Source organism: Dipodomys spectabilis, unplaced genomic scaffold (genome assembly GCF_019054845.1).
Source record: "Dipodomys spectabilis isolate Male_0828 unplaced genomic scaffold, ASM1905484v1 ptg000248l, whole genome shotgun sequence".
Lineage (NCBI taxonomy): Eukaryota > Metazoa > Chordata > Mammalia > Rodentia > Heteromyidae > Dipodomys > Dipodomys spectabilis.
The window spans coordinates 959,395-966,111 of record NW_024870925.1 but is presented as its reverse complement, the minus strand read 5'-3'; the positions used below and the strand labels follow the sequence as shown (position 1 = coordinate 966,111).

At 41.1% G+C, this 6,717-nt stretch overlaps 1 pseudogene; it reads right to left on the bottom strand.

The window, feature by feature from the left end:
* Positions 1-1,858: 1,858 nt before the first annotated feature.
* On the bottom strand, positions 1,859-6,160 carry LOC122124810 (annotated as a pseudogene).
* Positions 6,161-6,717: the final 557 nt, after the last annotated feature.

The window sequence follows — 6,717 nt, the reverse complement described above, 5'->3', positions numbered from 1 at the left end:
TTCTTTATTCATTTATATATTTGTTTATTTATTTATTTATGTCGATGGTGGTGAATTCTGGGCCTGGTCGCTGCCCTCAGCTCTTCAGCTCAAGGCTAGTGCTCTACCACTCGAGCCACACTACCACTTCTGGCTTTTTCTGCTTACGTGGTGATGAGGAATCAAACCCAGGGCCTCATACATGCAACGTAATCTGTCTACCACTGATCTTCCTTCTCAGCCCCTATGAGGGGTATTTTAGTGCATGGGTCTATGAGGGAATCCTATTCAGCAAATGTGTTCATTTGCCACTAGACATTATTTATGAATTATCTGATAGTTAACGGATAAATTGTTATCATTTTTACTAGGAATTGTTTGTTTTCCTATGCTAAAAACATGGAGGAGGGTATTGTAAATTAAAACTGCAAAAGAAATTTAAGATCTTGGTGCTAACAAATGTGTCCAGTTATTACATTAAACAGAGAATTCAAAGTTCATGAATACAGAGCTCAAATTTCTTATACTACTTATTTCAAAATGCAAATTAAAGGGAAAATCAGACAGGAGATAAAATTTATATTGTATGTTAATTTTTAAAGAGGAAAATAAGATCCTAGATGGCAGATTAAAGGCAAAGCAATATCAAAGCCCTATCTGCTCAATAAGAAATAAGAAGCATATTTGCAAAAAAACTGCAAAGTGCACATCAGGCAAAGGCAAGCAGTCAGAGCCTACCACCAATAGAGCAACAACATATATCTCAGAAAAAGGAAACAACTTCAGACCGTGCTCATCCTTATCCCTGATTTCAATAATACATATACACCCCCTACACACACACACACGCGTGCACACACACACACACACACACACACACAAAATGAATGTATGCAACAGCTCAACCTACTCACATCCACTCAACATGAATCAAAGATCTTCCTGTAATATTTGAAATTTTAAGTTTCAAGTCTTGTACATAATTGATAATAGATGCATAAGTAATATTTTCTGAATAGCACTCTGCTATGAAAGTGAGAGTTCATGATGATTAAAACTACTTAAAACATTTCTGAATCTCAAAAAAATTAAACAACAAACAATCCGAATTTTGGGACTGCATTTCTACCAGCTATTCTGCAAAGACTTAATAAGAAGATACTTATGAGACCCAAAAATTAAATACTAAATTCAATTGATACCTGAGTAAGTGAAGAGAAAGATGAGAGACACTGATCAGAGAGACCTATGCTGCCTCCAGTTCTCAGCCAGCTGTACACTGTGGCATCTTTGCTGCTGCTGGACCTTAGTTGTCTTCTCCAGTGCAGTGGCCACACTGGGGTTGGATTGGGCGTGATAGGGAGATGAGTGTAGGCCACATGGGAGGCCACACTGGAGTTGGGGCTTGGGGAGGTGGGGAGGGGAGAGGAGGCTCTGGCAGAAGCTGGTGAAGTGAGGAAAGAGGCAGGGAATCAGAGGCTCAGGAAGCAGCATACCCAAAGGCTGCCCCGTTCTGGAGAGTGTCTGTGAGGTGGGGTTGTTGGGGCGGATTCCATGGGGCCTAGTGGCCTGGTGAGAAGAGAAAGGAATCTCAAGTACTGCAAAGGCAGACAATGAAAATTAAGATCACAGTGGCTGAACAATTTCAACAACAAAGGTGGGGACATGGAGGTAAACTCTGGGGATGGGGAGGACGGCAGCACTGGGACAGCGGCGTTCAATCCTTTCTGGACATACCTGGAAGTGTGTGAGGGCTGGCTTCACCACAGGTTTGACCTCACTCGACTTGAACGGGCACCCGGAATCGTCACTTCAGCCTCAGCCTGCCCCATAGAGCCAGACTGGCATAAATGCTGAAGACCAGGCAGTGGCTGGGAGGCTATGCCCAACAGGGTGGAGGAAGCATTGCTAGTGGGTGCAGCTCCAGCCCAGCCAGGCCCAGGGCCACCGTGGATGTTCGGACTGTAGATCTGGAACAGGCACTGTGCCCCAGACCAGTGGGGCTTCCAGCGACTTGCGTGGTGGCCACCACGTGCATGTTGGGAACTTCATAAGCATGGCCCAGGCATCTCCACGGAAAGGTGCATTCACTCCTGTGCCTCTCCTGTCTTCTGGACTCTCGCTGTTCTCCTGCTTCCTGCTGAAGTACCAGGCAATAGACCCCCCCAAAGGCCAGGAGGGAGCCATTGCCAATGTAAATGCAGAAGGGTCGTTTATTACAGCTCGAGCTGGACTCACAAACCTTCCCTGACACAGCAGGTCAGAAATTGTGAGTCCCAATCTCTTGTTCAGCAGGGTTTTGTATTGTGTATGAAGCAGGTGGAAGGATCATTACAACACTGATTTTGTGATAGGTCAGTGGTTCGGAGTGAATCTAGTCTTAAGTTTATTGGTTGGGGTATGATCATTTCCAGTAAGGGCAGGGACTTTCTAGCTTAGCAGTTACAGGATAGATTGAATGATACATAGCAAGCATATTGTAAGTTGGGGTAGGTGGGACCAATCACAGGAATGCTGAGGGGGCTATTCCTGGATTATTTCCTGGACTAAATTGCTTCCTGATAGAGTTCGGAGATAATCGGTCAGGGCAGTCTGAGATTCCTGGACAGATCAGGGCTGTCGATTTCTTAGTTATTTTTACTGTTACATTTTCTTAGAACATGAACTGACACTCTTTTTCCAGTAGCAGATAACAGATGTTTTCCTTAGAGTTTCTGAAATCACTGCCAACTTATTTGTCCTCTCACTGACACTTCCAACTACAGGAGTCAACTTCTCCACGCCAATGACAGGCCATCTCGGAGATATTCACAGGGCTATGTTTCCTCTCTCCATTTCAGGCCTTTCTACTGAAAGAACATCCTTACTAAAAACTTTTTAGTTCTTTATAGTGAGGAAGAAAAGCAAGGCCTAGTTGCAGCCATCGAACCAAGAATTGAGGGCCATGGCTGGAGCAAAACACCCTGAGAAAAGATGGATTCATTTTTGTCAAAGACACAAGGCTCTATGGGAACTCTCACTCTAACTGATTTTCTAGTAATATATTCACAGAATATGTAGACTATGTAATAATGAAAAATGACATATGCATAACATTTGTGAATATGGAGGGAAGTAAGAAAAACTGCAATGGCCAGAAGTAATTGGTTCTTTGAAAGAGAGCTGGTAGGTACTCTGTTTGGCCTCTAAGCCTTTTAGCACAGTATTTTGTATTGCATTCAAACATATGAAGTTCTTAAAAAGTAAAATCAGGACAAATAGTTAAAAATAAGTTAATTTTCCTAATAAAGTATCACAAACTGCATCTTTAAATTCAGAGGTACTTAACATGAAATTTTTCTCACGTTAAATTGCCTTTTGTTCTACCGAAGAGTTGATATTCGAAAATTCCCAAAGAGAATTATTTTTTTTCTTCCTTTTTAAGGAACCATAGTGAAGTCCACCTGTTTCTGCTGTGAGCTGTTTCTTCCACTTACTGCCCAGTTGCTGTCAATACTCATCCCCATAGGAGACAAGCAGCTCACATCCTGCCTTGATGACATGACAGGTTTGGTAGAAGATCTACCTGTGGTACTGAAAGGCCCTCAGATTCTGTTTCTCAGCATACCTGCCACAGTTCATATACCTAAAGTTGAAGCAGGCACAGGAAGGAAACATAAGAGGGTAAGTTTCTGCTCCCTTTGGATCTACTCTTAATACTCACCCACTCTAGAACTCTAAGTGCACTGTTTTCAAAGCCCAGTTCCAGACTTCTCTCAATCCTGATTTGTCACAAATAGATTGATATCCAGATTCTCTAAATTGAGTTAAAGTTTATGTCATAGACTTGGGTGGGGGCATGTACTCGGTTTCTAGATTAGCACACATCATTTGACATTTGGCCCAAGTATTTTTCCTTAGATTGGACTCACTCATGCACCTGTCTCCACTATGTTCCCATAGAAATTCAGAGAACCCATTGTCTTATAAAGAGAATAAAGGGAAATTTGTTTATTCATGATGTCGGTTCATGATAAGACAATGGTTCCCCATGGCACAGGGCTGCAGGACATATCATAGACCCACTGCTCTCTGAAACTCACCACTGCTCCAACTCTGCTTCAACGTGTTTGTGTGTACCTTAATAGACTAAAATTCTTTCTTGTAGATTGTTAGGGCACTATGTACTTTGCAAAAACTAGGAAGAAAAATTATAGTTAAATACTCCTACAATGAAATTGTTATTTCTGTCTCCACATGTGTTTCACAATTACTCAGGGAATATGATTTATTCAACTACTGAGGGTAATTCTTTGACTCTGATACAGTATGTGCTTTATAGATGCAGGATCTATGAATGAAGTTAGGTCCTTTGGTTTTTATTCTGATGTGTTAATTTTGTCTCTCATGGAAATTTTTATTTTGATACAGTAAACATATATATGCATACATACTTACATACATAGCAGAGCTATGATTGAACGCAGTAACTAAACTTACCTCTTGCAATACAAGCACTCTACCACTTGAAGCATGAGCCCTTTTTGTGTTGTTTATTTTTGAGGTATTTTTTGTCTGTCAAGGGGCTTAAACTCTGTGCCTGAATGTTGTCCTTCAGCTGTTCAACTCAAGGCAAGCGCTCTACCACTTGAGCCACAGTGCCACTTTTGATTTTCTGGTGGTTTATTGGAGATAAGAGTTTCACAGCCTTTCTTCCATGGGCTGGATTTGAACCATGATACTCATATCTGAGCTTTCTGAGTAGCTACTTACAGGTTTGAGCCACCAGTGCATAGTTTATTTTTGAGGTGTTTTTTCCCCTGCTGTCCTGGGTTGCCATTCTGCTTGTGCTTGCATGGATTGCTGGAGATACTTCACTTTATACAGCCATTGTACTTCCAAATGTGCACCAACGTGCTCAGCCATTGGTAATAATGGGGATCTTATAATCTTTTATGCTAGGACTGGCATCAGACTGAGATCACATCATCTCTATCTCAAAAGTCCAAATTGAAGGTTGAGCTATGGAACCCAGCTATACTATTTATATTTTTATTACTTTTCCCTCAAATATTCATAATTTTGAAAGCACCAAGTACAGCAAAAGAAAAATGGAGATATGGGAATCCATTGAGAAAGGTGTGATAATCAGGGTGCAAGTCTTCTGAGGAGAATATCCTATTAGGAACCATGAAAATGACTGCTGGACTCACTCCAGTTGGCCTGGGATTTATTTTTTGCATCTACACATAGAAGTTTCTCCTTTTTGTGATCTGAATTTCAGAAAGACAAGCTAAAGGCTTTTGAGTAATAATCGGCAAAATCACATTACTTGATTCCAGTGATGCTCTTTGAGCCTGCATGGATTCAGCAGTTGTGAAGGTATAAGATGCCGTCTACACATCTGAGGGGATTTGTCATAGTCCTAACAGAGGCTCCTTAAGCGTGGATGCACTTTGCCTCTAACACACTCTGTTTATATGCACTATACTTTGATCCTAAATCAGCATGTCCATGTTTATGCAGATTCCACAAACACATACAACTATTTTGTCCATGTCCTAGCAATGTTTCATTGGAGGCACAGGGGGACACATGGAGTTAGAGAAAGGGGGGAAAGGGAAGGCATTTCTTACCATCCAGGAGTACCTATTGTCTGCATCTTCATCTTCTATGATCAAGCCCCCATAGGGGCTAAAGTGCAAACCCAATGGCAGATCAGATTCCTCATTCCATACTCTAAGCCTAGCCTGAGGAATACTGTACTGACGAATTCTCAGCCCAGTGGGCAGACTGAGGACTGAATGGTCATAATGCCCCTTGTCCACCACATTGTCTCTTTCACATATAGGTGGTCCATGAACAGTGTAGCTGGTGATGAAGAAGTGCTGACATTGCTCACAATCTGAAGCAAGAGCAGCAAAAATTAGTCAAGAAATATGTACATTCTCAGATTTAACAATGATGAGAAAGAGCACAGAATGCATATCATTGTCGCTTAGTTCTTCATGTGAAGTTACTAGAGTAAACCAGTAATTGGGGGCAAAATGACCTGATGAATTATTATAAAAGCACATTTGCCTTCTGTTTGACCAAGCACAGAGGGTTACTTACACAGGTAATCATCATCATGGGGTTTACGGATATCTTCATAAGCATAACTCTTTCTTTCCTGTAGGCTGTACATGCTCATTTTTACCTCCTTTTTCCTACGTCTAAGTTGAAAAACAATGGTTAGTTAAGTTGGGGATCAACAATGTTTGTCCCTATTTCTTCAGAAAAGTAAAATCTCTTACTATCAAATTATCATCTATTCTTCTCACATACTCCAGTCCCCCATTAACCTTTGACTCAGAGATACAAAGACTTCATTATAACACTAACTACAAGTTTCTAATTCAATTTTAAGTTTTGGCCATTCCCATTCAGGTTTAATTTCTACTTCATTAAATTTCTTATAAAGTGGTCATTGATGAATTTATTCATTCAGAATATGTGTTGAGTGTATGTTAAGTATTGAGCAAAGATGTGGACATACAGGATTGAAAATGTGTGGTCACAGATATATCAGATACTTTGCGTTTATCTGTTATTTTACCTTTTACTTATCGTTTTCAGACAACATGCAGGTTGTACACATTTTTCTTGCCAGTCCTGGGGCTTGAACTCATGGCCTGGCCACTGTCCCTGTGCTTCTTTTGCTCAAGGCTAGCACTCAATAACTTGAGCCACATTGCCACCTCTGGCCTTTTCTGTTCA